Consider the following 13,008-nt stretch of genomic DNA (forward strand, 5'->3'; position numbering starts at 1 on the left):
AGAAGTGAATCTTGATTGCTGACTTATGAATTCGACGCTTTCATATTGTTAAAACCATGTGTAGCTATCTTGTATGTCTTGGTTGTTGGTGTATGTGTTTGCTAAGTCAGTGATGAGTCAATCTGAATTCTTTCTTAAATCCCCCTTCTATCGACTTCATCTAAACTCCATCTTATATTTGACACGATGGGAAAGGTTCCATTCTAAGGGACACATCTTATCTAATTATGTCTCTCCATAATCATATTTGCATATAGGTTTATTATCCTATTTGTTTGTTTAGTTCTTAGACGCTGCATAGTTATTTATCAATGTTTCATGGTGATTCGCATGTGCCCTTACTCAAAAATATTCATGCTTCCAAGGATTTTCATAATGTTGTTATAATGGCAGTAACTTCTAACCCATCACTTCCACAAGAAAGTTGGTCTATCTCCCCTGGGTACCTACGTAAGGGTGAAAAATCCATCCAATATGATTTTCATGAATCATGTTTCCCAAGAGATCAGAATTTTGTAATTTAAAAGTAGGCTTCGTGGGATATTGTTCTTCATGTCGTCGGCTATGCACAATCTTAATGAACTTAAATAAACTAATCTCGTCCCTCTATTTGATTGTTACTTCACACTGCTACATGTCACTCCATGCCTAGCTAGCTTCTCTTGGGTCGCCCCTTATTTCAATATAAATATTAGTTAAATTATTATTATTAAGCCATTTAAGACTATTAATATTACTTGTATGGTAAGAATAATTATGAAATATTCTCATTCATTTATTAAAATCTTATTTAATTATTATCTACTTATTTGATATTATAAGCCTATAATATATTAATTAAATATGAAGTCTGGTACATAATAGTTTTAATCAAAAGGCTCTCAAAAGCTAGAGAACAAAACTATGTACTATATAAGAGAAAGCTTGACTAACTAAGAAACCTAAGTGCTAGAACCTTTCAAAAAGGAAATCACCCTGAAACAAAATAGGTCATATAACCATAAGCTAGAGAAACTATTCGACTATCATATTCTTTGCATTTTCATCTTCCAAATCTTCATTTTCTTGGCCATCAACATTATCATCTTGCTGCAAATTCTGACCATGAGGAACACTAGGATAAAGGGGTTTGGATTCAATAGAAGATGATCATGTTTGAGAAGGATGAGAATCACATTTTCTCTAGCACGATTAGAATTCACCAAATCTGGACCCAAGCCTCTACGAAACCAAAGCAATGATGCATGAAGGAAATTGAAACTCTTGGTCTGAAGAGAAAATTGGTGTTGTCATACACAATGGAAAAAGGAGGACCCTCCGTCAAGTGGTGTCGAGAAAATAAGCCGCCCACATGTGCATGACTCTCCCATAAGTCCTAGTTTTGAAAACCAATTTGGAGTGTGCCCTCTAAAACAATTCCTTGCCCAAAAACTTTCCCACAAATACTCATAATAGTTATATTTATTAATATATTAAATATCAATATAATCTTTATATTTTCTTTTTACGGCAAAAGGCTATAAGCCTATAATATACTACTACTAGCAGTCGCATGCTTTTGTACATGGCTACATGCAACGAGTGTGCCAATAGGAGATGAGATTTAAGAGAAAAATACATAATTAACAATAAATAATGTAAATATATGTTTATTTAAAATGAAAATACAAAAACAAAAAAGTTGGAAGATTAAAACATAGATATAAAATTTACAATATTTAGGAAATTTGAATATTGCTTAAGAAACGTGTTCAATAATTTCAATATTTTACAATTAAATTCAATTTATCAAATATGAAAAAAATAATCATTTAAAAAAACTCATCAAAAAATTTATTACGAAAAATTAAAAAGAGAAATACAAAAAAAATGATATGAAAAATATTGACATCTCTAACAGATATTCTATTGACTAAATAACTTATAGAAACTGAAAAAACAATATTTAAAGAAAAAACTAAACTAATATAAAAAAATAATTTAAAGTAATTTAAAAACTAAAACCTAAATCAATTTAAAAAATCAAAAGTTTAAAAAATAGAGATCACAACAATAGTTAAAAGTGGAGATAACAACTAATAAATATCAAAACAAGAGTTAAAAGTGGAGGGAGATAAAAAAAAATGGCTGGGTAAATAATTACCGGGAAGGATTTTCAATTATCTAACAAAACTGACAACTTTCCTAACCAACTTGCAAATTTTCCGTCAAAAATTTAATTTCCGGGAACAAAGTTCCCACAAATAGCCTATCGGCTAAAAATATAAAGTACGGTACAAAATGGTTTTAATCAAAAGGCTCTCAGAAGCCAAAGAACAAAACTATGCATTATATAAGAGAAAGCTTGACTGACTAAGAAACCTAAGTACTAGAACCTTGCAATAAGGAAATCACCTTGAAAATTAATAGGTCATATAACTATATGCTAGAGAAACTATTCGACTATCATATTCTCTGCATTTTCATCTTCCAAATCTTCATTTTCTTGGCCATCAACATTATCATCTTGCACGAATTCTGATCGTGAGGGACACCAAGAGCAAGAGGTTTCGGATTCAATAGCAAATGATCATGTTTGAGAATGATGAAAATCGCATTTTCTCTAGTACGATTAGAATCCACCAAATCTAGACCCAAGGCAATATGAAACCAAAGCAATTAAGCATGAAGGAAATTGAAACTCCTGGTTTGAAGAGCAAATTGATGTTGTCATATATAGTGGAGAAAGGAGGATCCTCTGTCAAGTGGTACCGAGAAAATAAGCCTCCCACATGCCCATGATCCTCCCATAAGTCATAATTTTGAAAATCAATTTGGAGTGTGTCCTCTGAAACAAGTCCTTGCTTGAAAACTTTTGTGCAAATACTTGTAATATCATTCACAAACTACAATAGATCAAATGCATTAGAAAGAAACATTGAAACAATTTAACTATGATAAAGCACACATCTTGCATTAAGTGAAAGAATATCTTCCCCAATTACTCAACACATATTCCTCCTATACTGGTAGCACTCTGTAACAAATATCACCCCCATGTCCTCATCTATCCCAATGGAATTGTTGAGTTTTTGCAATCTGCTACAAATGTAATAGCACTGTCATTGTATTTGGTATATACTTTCCAAATGGCAGCCATCTTCTCTAATATAGGTTGAAGTATGAATAGACATGTTTCTTCATAGGGCATGTCTAGTCATTAGAATGTAATTAATAAAATGACAAATAAATATATCATATATTTAGTATTAATATATATATTATATCTCACACTTGTATATATATAATATATTTGCACTATAGTTTATCCAACTAAAGCTACCAATTATTAACACTCCCTCTTAGCTAGAGTGGATAAAAAAGATTTGTACACAATATGAATAACATATCACCTCAACGTAAATAATGGTTTCTAGAATGTCAACTCATTTGACTTCCTAGTTTATTGAATGCCAACTCATTTGGAAAATGTCACTCATTTGACATCTTATTGATGCTACAAACATCAACACTTCCTCTTAGCTAGAGAAGATAAATGATATAATCATATTACATATCTTGTGATCACATGACACATGATATGAAGTATCATCTAACATATAATACCTAGCCTTACATATCACCTAACATGTGATACGTAGTTTTACATATCACCTAACACGCGATTCCCAATTTTAGATATCATCTCAATATGATATCAGAGATATGGTCTGATCAAGAATATCAAGTCTCATGATATTCACCATAACTCAAAACTATTCAAAGGTAATGTGTACTTACCATAGGAACATTCATAATCTATTGTGATCGGTTTCAACCTTCACACAATGTCTATCACAATCTAGGTCATGGTCTGTTTAAGGAACTGAATCCACCATGCTAGAAATCATCTATCCTGATTTGTTCCAGCTATCACACTATGTCTATCATGATAGAAGATTAAGTTATTGTAAGATTGTCATCTTCCAATAATATCAACAAATACAAGTGATAATCATTTGGAAGTTGTCACTTCCTCATGATTTACACAGGGCCCATAAGGCATTAAATGATTTCAATAGTATAATAATCAATTAATTCAAGTTTACCTCATAAGTGTTTCACCTTCAACAATGAAACTCCCTCTCAATCACTATGATTGATATTGTCACAAGTTGATTGAACGCATCTGCTCCCTCTGAAACTCGAGTTCATCAACATTTTGACCTCTTTGAAGATGCCATACTCTCTCTGAATCTGAATTCAATATGCTTTCGTCCTTGTTTCCAAATGTTTCCTTTCATAAGGTGAGCCCATATAGGAAATATAACGCATGAATCAATTTTCATCCTTCATGAATATTTATCGTTTTGATTCTACGATCCGCTAACTAGATATAAGGTCTGCGTTTCTTAATGTATCTCCAACCCATAAGGTTGTTGACTATAGAGATCTGTTGCAAATGTTTATTCCCCATCGAGTCATGGAATAATATAGGAAGATTGCTACTATCCATTAATTTTATCAAATATGTGTAGGAATGTCTCATTCATATACTTGGCATTACATGTTTGTCCTCCATGTATCACCCATTCAGCTTTTAATTCCAACAATGTTCCGTGGTGTCAGTATTTACAAATAACTTTATTCAAAACTCATTAGTTGCACAAATCCACCTTTATAGTCACAAATGTAAAGAGATACTTAAACTTCCTCTGCATGTCACTATAATGGGGTATGTGTTGATCCACATGTATGCCACTTGGAAATATGCCCTGTATGTGCTTCCCTATGTGGATCTACTTTTCCTTGACTTTCTCAGCATTTTCTCCAAGTTGCATTAGATTTCAATTATTCTCTCTATTATGCCTTGTGTCATTAACCTATGGCTAGCAGTCGTATCAAGATGAATTTCAAAAATGTTAAACTTTCGACCATTGTTGACCAAACTCCCTCCACAAAATCTAGTGGTGTCACTTTGTCAACAACTATCGAGGGAATGGTAATTGGTCCCACTTGGGCAATAACAGTTGCAATTGATCTAACTAGAGCCGCTCCACCTATAATGGGTTATTTAATTTATTTATTTATCAACACATATGGACGCAGTCCATCAACGACTGTAATCCTTGAATTATATGTTGGCTGTATCTCTTAACATACCTTACTAGCACATTCACCTCCTAATCCATGGGGGCATCCTTTCGATGCAAGGTGGATAGATTACAATTTGGTTTCTCTTTTTGACGGAAATATACATCTGGCGGCAAAGTTAGCTATGAACCAACTTCCTTTCAACAACTCACTCCAATCCATTCATCCCCTATAGTTTCTTTAGGCATTCCATTAAGATCACAAACATATCTCTTACCCTTGTAAAGGAAGTTGGGATTAAAATATAGGTTAGAACTATTTCCCATTTAATCACATTAATATGACCTTAGGGGCGATGACCATATCAGTTTTCTTCAATTGTTTCTTGTCTTACCTGATGGCAATAGCCATAGTAATCTTTCCTAGTGGTGAGTCCCTGGCAATATGCTTAACCTTTCTTTTACCATCGCACTTCGTATTTACGATATTTGAAAGCCGTTATCACTACAAGGACTTACCATCGGTGCCTTTTCTATCTCAGTTGAATAATGTGATTGTGATTGAAGACACCTTAACAGAAGGGCTTGAGTATTTTATTTATCTAGCATAGTCACAGTTATCTCCCTTAGGATCTTGAAAGGAGAGGGATATCATTATCACTTGCCCAACCCTGCAAGAGAGGAAGATCGCAATATAATGTTGCTCGCTTTCACAACCAAATTTGAAGCCTCTAAATACAAAGGCAGCAACATTGAATTCATAGGCAAAGATAACACGACATTACCAAAGAGGGAGATCGCAGTGGTGGAGGCAGCAACTTGTTCAAGAGTGCTCAAGACCACGCTCTAATTAAGACTATTTCCCACAATCGATGAAACAATGTTGAAATTCATGGCTACTCTTACCTATGAATGAAGTCATCCTCGTGTTCTCTATTTTAAAAATAGACTCGGGTTGTCCCCTTCATAACAATGATGATGTGACTAATATTCTAGACGCCTGCTTGGAGGTACCCACATGGAGATACTCTGCAAGACAAAATTTATTCTTCTATGTTTCCCTTGACATTATACGTAAAGTCTGAAAGTATCCTCCATTTGTAAGCCACCATCAGATATTTTCTTCTTCTATGTTATCTATATTCATTCCCTCATACACTATTCATCTATCTTTTATTATATATGCAGTTTGGCTCCGATACCATGTTAGGTTTTCCAGATTTGCTGCAAATGTAATAGCACTGCCATTGTATTTGGTATGTACTTTCCAAATGGCAGCCATCTTCTCTAATATAGGTTGAAGTATGAATAGACATGTCTCTTCACAAGACATGTCTAGTCATTAGAATGTAATTAATATAATGACAAATAAATATCTCATATATTTAATATATTAATGTATATATTATATCTCACACATATATATAATTTATATATATAATATATATTTGCACTATAGTTTATCCAACTAAAGCTGCCAATTATTAATAGGAATCAACAGGACTTTCTCTTGCCAAAGGACTAAACACCTTGAAATTTTGAGGATTGTACTCCATGAAGCGCTTCAAACAATTCCAGCAAATCACCCATGTTTCACTATCTAGCACACTTTTGTCAAGCTCAACTACAAAACCACTGCTGCTCATTGTGGCAAAAAATTGGAAATGGAAGTTAAATTGGAAAAGAAAGACCTTGATGACATGGAGGTTATTTTGGGCATAGAGTGGATGGGAACACTTGATGAATACAATCGGAGTTTCAAACGGATGGATTTCACTTTTGTTGTCAATGGAAAGAAGGTTGTTCTCTGCGGAATGGCAAATGAGGGTTCGAAGGAAGTTTTCGTGCATCGGATGGTAGCAATTTTTTGGCATGATCGCGTTACTTGGGCTGCACATTGTTTTGTTTCAGCAGAACCTATAAAAGGGCAATGGACACCTCCCTAGGATGATGATCTCCAAAATATTTTAAGTAAACATGACAAAGTTTTTATAGACATTCCTCCTGGCATACTACCTCATCGAGGATTTGAACACACTATTGAGTTGGAAGCAGGAGCCAAGCCAGTCATAACCACACCCTACTGCCATCCTCAAAAATTCAAAGATGAGATCGAGAAGATGATTCAAGAACTGCTAGAAAAAGGATGGATTCATCTTATCGCCATCCTAAGAAATTCAAAGATGAGATCGAGAAGATGATTCAAGAACTGCTAGAAAAAGGATGGATCCATCCTAGCTCCAACCCCTTTGCGCCATCAGTGGTTTTGGTAAAAAAGGACGAGACAATGCACATGTGTGTGGACTACCATACGTTGAACAAAAAAAAATAAAGAATAGATATCCCATTCCGAGGATAGATGAGTTGTTGGATGAATTGCATGGCGCAGTCTATTTTTCGAAAATAGATCTTTGTTCCGGATACCATCAGATCCGCACGAGGGAGGAAGACATGGAAAAGACGGCTTTTCGTTGTCCCTACAAGCATTATGAGTTCTTGGTCATGCTGATCGGTTTGACAAATGCACTTGCTACATTCCAATCATGCATGAATCACATCTTCAACAAACAATTGCGTAAGTACTTATTGGTATTTTTTGATGATCTTATTTATAGCAAGACATGGAAGGAGCACCTAAAACATCTGGATGAAGTCCTACGGATCATGAAGGAGTAGTCTTTGTTTGCCAAGAAATCCAAGTGTGACAAAAATATTGCACCTATGGCATGTTGTTAGTAGATATGGAGTTCAAGTTCATCAGGAGAAGATTTAGGCTATCCTTGATTGGCCTCCCCCAAAATCACTCACAGATTTGCGAGGGTTTTTCAAACTATGCAATTATTACCGAAGGCTCGTTAAAGGATTCTCTCAACTCAGCGCACCCTTAATAAATCTGACAAGGAAAGGGTCTTTCCAGTGGAATGAAAGGCACAACTCACTTTTGATAAGCTAAAAAAGGCAATGAGTACTTGTCCCATATTTGCATTACCTGATTTCACTCGACCGTTCATTTTGGATTGCGACGCGTCCGAAAAAGTCATTGGTATAGTACCGATGCAAGATAGACACCCCATAGCTTATGAGAGCAGGAAGCTTATGTGGATAGAATGCCTATATTCCATTTACGACAAAGAGATGTTGGCCATCGTACATGTACTAACCAAGTTCCGACAGTATCTAGTAGGTGCCAAGTTTGTCGTCTGCACGGATCACAATAATTTGAGATATTTTCTGGAGCAACGAGATTTGAACGAGAGGCAATAGAAATGGGTAAACAAAGTTCAAGCCTTTGATTTTGACACTAAATATGTAAAAGGAAAGAACAATGTGGCTCAGATGCTTTGTCCAAGAAACCCGCTGTTTGCTTACTAACCCAAATTTCAGCTGACTGGAAAGCACATTTGTTGGTAGAATATTCCAAAAACATATTTGTGTATGAGCTAATGGATGGCAACACCAAGGATGATCGGTACAAAGTGGTGGATGACATCATTTACTATAAGAGTCAGATATTTCTAGTGCCGGAATCCAAATTGAAGTAGAAAATCTTGAAGGAGGTACACGACTCACCCTTGGCAAGACACCAGGGCTTCCTCAAAACGTACATAAGTCTCTAGGAGAGGTTTTCATGTTAAGGACTTAAAGGTGATGTATTGCAGTATGTAAGAGAGTGTGCGGTCTGCCAGCAAAACATATCTAAACATACTCTACCTGTCAGGTTACAACAACCTCTGCCGATTCCAGAACATAAGTGGGAATGTATCTCAATGGATTTCATAATAGGGCTTCCCAAGGTAAACAAAAAGGATTGTATTTTCGTGGTTGACAAATTGACAAAGTACACAAATTTCTTCGCCATCCCCTCAAATTTTCAAGCCGCACAAGTTGTCAATCTGTTTTTTAGAGAAGTCTTTCGTCTGCACAGGTTACCTTGAGACATTGTCAGTGATCAGGATGGGCGATTCATCAGTATCTTCTGGACAGAACTATTCCGATTGGCAAGGACAGAATTGTCACCAAGTACTAGTTACCACCCTCAAACAGATGGACAAAGAAAGATTGTGAACAAGTGGCTTGAAGTTTACCTTCAAAACTATGTTTTGGCACAACAACTGGCATGGGTCAAGTGGATGCACCTAGGAGAATATTGTTACAATACCACATATCACATGTCCATTGGGATGGCACCATTCAAAGCTCTGTACGAGTACGAACCCCTCTCCTTTATCGACACAATGTTGGGAGATAGTCATGCACTAAGGGCAAGGGATTCGCTTCAGGAGGGATAGAACATCCTACGATACCTGAAGGAGAACTTACAATGGGCACAAAATCAACAAAAGATGTACATCTACAAACATCGAATGGAGAGGAGTTTCGAAGTAGGGGACTTGGTTTATCTCAAGCTCCAGCCATATCAACAATCCTCATTGAAAGAAAAGGGAAAAGAAAAATTAAAGCCACGATTTTATGGCCCCTATCGCATAGTTCGTCACATTGGCGAAGTTGTTTATGAGCTAGAACTTCCAAAGGGAAGTCATAGTCATAACGTCTTTCATGTTTCATGCCTGAAGAAGGCCGTGGGGTAGAACGTCACGGTGGCCACAACCCTTCCACCGCTGAATGAAGAAGGAAAACTCATATTGGAACTAGCCGAGATCATCGAAGTACATGAGAAGACCCTACGGAACCACATGGTGAAGGAATATTTGGTGTGGTGGAAACACTTGCCATTGGACGACACAATGTGGGAGGGCGAGCACATTCTCCAGCACCCGGCATTGCATTTTCTTTAGGACAAGCAAAATTTGGGACAAGAGGACTGTAATGTTCTCATTATAAAATAAATCATTAATCAAACTATTGTTAATGGGCGATTGATTTAATATATCTCGGGCCCATTTTTATTTTGTTTCCATAGTTTGTGTCACTATTGGCTATCTTTGTACACCATTGGAAAGTTTTCCCCGATGAGTATTTAAGCATGGCTTTAGGTAGTCATTAGGTATGCAATTTGGATTATTTTCTCTGCACTACGAATTCCTGTTGGAGTTCTCTGTTGTTCGCCATTTCGGAAGTGAAAGACCTTTCCTTATTTGGTTTATCCGGTTTCGATGGGATTTAACCCTCACCCTATTCAGTCGCGTATAACACTTTGCTCGGATCTCACAAATCGGAGCACCATCTTTTCGCATATATTGAAGGATTATTCGTATTCAAGTTTCTAATATTGCATCTGATCTACTTGTGTTTTTGTATGAACGAGTTTGCATTCATTTTTGTGGCTCAAACACCTAACCGTGTGGCATTTGGACATCCCCGTACGGCTCCCTCATTGCTCGTACGACCTTCATTCTTCCACAAATCTTCCACCACACCCCCATACCTCCCTTGCTTCCTCCATCCACTCACTGTATAGCCTACCTGGTCATCACCCTGTACGCCACCTCTCCATCTCCCCTTGACCACCGTACGACCATTTCTGTTCACCATATGGTCCTCCCTAAATGTCGTACGGCCAACATTGCACCCATACAACCAACTTCATAACATCATACAAACATCCCATTGTACCATACGACCCCCGTCTCCTTTGCTAACCGTCCGTACTGCTACCTAGCAGTTCGTATGGCCTTTGCCAAAACCCCTTCTGGTGATTTTGCCAGCTTAGTTGGAAGAAGTTTGTTCCCAGGAAAAATCGTAGGGGACAAGAACATTACAATGTAGCCCCTCGTGCCAGCAGACAATGGACGCAAACCCATTTTCTGTGGAGACGTCACTTTAGGTGTCTCGTATGCGCTTACAGGTTCTTCTCTTAGTGTTCCAATTTAACTGTAAAACTATGTTTAAGATTGGATTTTGAATGCTGGTTATTGTATTGCTGTTGTATAATGCAATAACGTTGTTTTAAAGAGTTTTATGAGTTTACGGATTTCATTATATTGGTTTGTAATGCATTTCCATATGCTTGAATCCTGAATCTTATTTTAAGAAAGAACGGGTTAATATCTATTGGTAAATCTTCTGGCTTCTATTGTGTTTCATAATACATCTACCTATGTTTAAGTTTTGAATATATTGTTGAAAAAGAAATAGAGTAAATATCTGGTTTGGAATATTTCAGTGGTATTAGAGCCAATTTTTCTACTAGCCTGTGAGGTTTTACAAAATATAAAGGGTGAAATTGCTTTGATCAAAGATTTTTAGAAAGGGTTTATCAGAATTTTCCTCAGTCCTTTCTCTTATTAGATGGTGAGATTTCTGGAACAATAGAAGTACAGAATGCTAATAGAGCATTCCCTTATGTTGTAGCTAATGAGGTTGATGATATCATACAAAAGAAAACACCTGTTCTTTTCCAGTTGGTACATTCCAAGGATTTCAATATCAGGGAGCAAGCTTTGATGCTTTTATATCAACTTCTAGCAAAATCAAACTGTTAGTGACCGGTTCTATCATGCTCTATAGTCAACATTGTTGACACCTGCTTTAATGAAGTCGTCAAGATAGAAATGTTGCATGACTTTATGTTTAAAGCTTGAAGAATGATATAAACATAAAGAGAATTGCGACATTTTCAAAGCATTGTTGCAGTTCTTTAGCCTGAAGACGATGATAAAGACTATGAACACTTTGTAGATTTAAAGGAAGAAGTTTCTTAGGAGCTGAATCGGTAGAAGCTCTGGAATCGGTTTGCCACTAACAAGGAGCCATATGGAGTGTCATTATATTATGATCCCCTGAAGATTTCTGGTAAGAGCACGTCTTATGGCATTCAATTGTTTTCCTCACCTATGGCATAGAAATCATTGGCCCAATAATATTTTGGTGATTTTCGGAATTAATCAATCACCAGTAAATTGTTATACCACCAAAAACAATTCAATCCCATCGTGTGTGCAATTAGACTTGCAACGGTAGCTAAGGAAGTTTTTCCATTCAAGTTATAATGGAGGACGATTTAGTTGTCAAACACAAATAGAAGGTTACCACATTCAGAGTCGAGAAGCACACCAGCTGTAACGCGGAAGGAGAATAAGAAATCGTTACCGTGGGGGTCATGAAAGAATATGCTTGCTGTTACAAATTCGCAGAAGCATACTTCAGGTCTGTATACGTGGCATTGAGTTCTCATTTTGTGAGAAGCACAAATAAGGATAAATAGGTGTTTGGGAAAATCACTACTTTTACTATGGTGTTAAAAACAAAACTAAAACCTTGGAATATTCTGGTAGAGGGAGAGACCTAAAATGAAGTGCTATGACTATTGTTCTAAGTCAGAACCAACACTTTAGAAACTATAAAGTCTAGGTCGAATAACACGCAAACACATTGTTCCAGCTATCAATCCTTATAATTGGAAAAAGACAAATAGCCTGTCGTAAGAAAATTACACTATGTTAATATTATTCTTCTATGAGTCAGAATTGCCGCAGGGACTCTGTTATACTCCCCATTGTAAGAGCTTGTGACTAATGGAGTTTTGTTGTATTCTAGTCGGTTCATCTTGGATGACATCCTCAAAACTGTGCACATATCCAAACGACGCCACTACCAATGTATCTATTGGACCTTCATGTGATTTATTTTTTAAACAATCAAATCATCATTCACATTATGACTACTACATCTGACGATTCCCATTAGCACTCAAATTCCTAACGTTACATGAAGAGGTTCGAGTTGCAGTTTGAAAATGGGATGATAATAGGAAATGATGAAGACGTTTTGTATTGCCATTGCACTATTGAATCATGACAAGTCCAAGTATTCCAAGATAAGGAAAGTGGGAACAATTGTGTTTTGATGTAACGTCCCCATTTTGGGACATTAGAAAAGTTAGACATATTTCTATAATATTAAAATTGACTTGGAGATCGTGGACTCATATTATAAAAGGTCAATTTAATATTATAAAGTGGGCTAAAAAGGACAG

General features: G+C 36.3%; 2 protein-coding genes across 4 annotated transcripts in view; both read right to left on the bottom strand.

The window, feature by feature from the left end:
* LOC149562432 (uncharacterized) overlaps positions 1-13,008 on the bottom strand; it is a 138,713-nt gene that overhangs the window by 22,598 nt on the left and 103,107 nt on the right. The window lies entirely within an intron of this gene.
* Positions 1-13,008, bottom strand: part of LOC149562433 (putative UDP-N-acetylglucosamine--peptide N-acetylglucosaminyltransferase SEC) — an 84,006-nt gene that overhangs the window by 19,798 nt on the left and 51,200 nt on the right. The gene's annotated exons all lie outside the window — the stretch shown is intronic.

The sequence above is a fragment of the Cupressus sempervirens genome, chromosome 4, assembly GCF_028749045.1.
Source record: "Cupressus sempervirens isolate cs-2001-9-10 chromosome 4, ASM2874904v1, whole genome shotgun sequence".
In the NCBI taxonomy this organism is placed as follows: domain Eukaryota; kingdom Viridiplantae; phylum Streptophyta; class Pinopsida; order Cupressales; family Cupressaceae; genus Cupressus; species Cupressus sempervirens.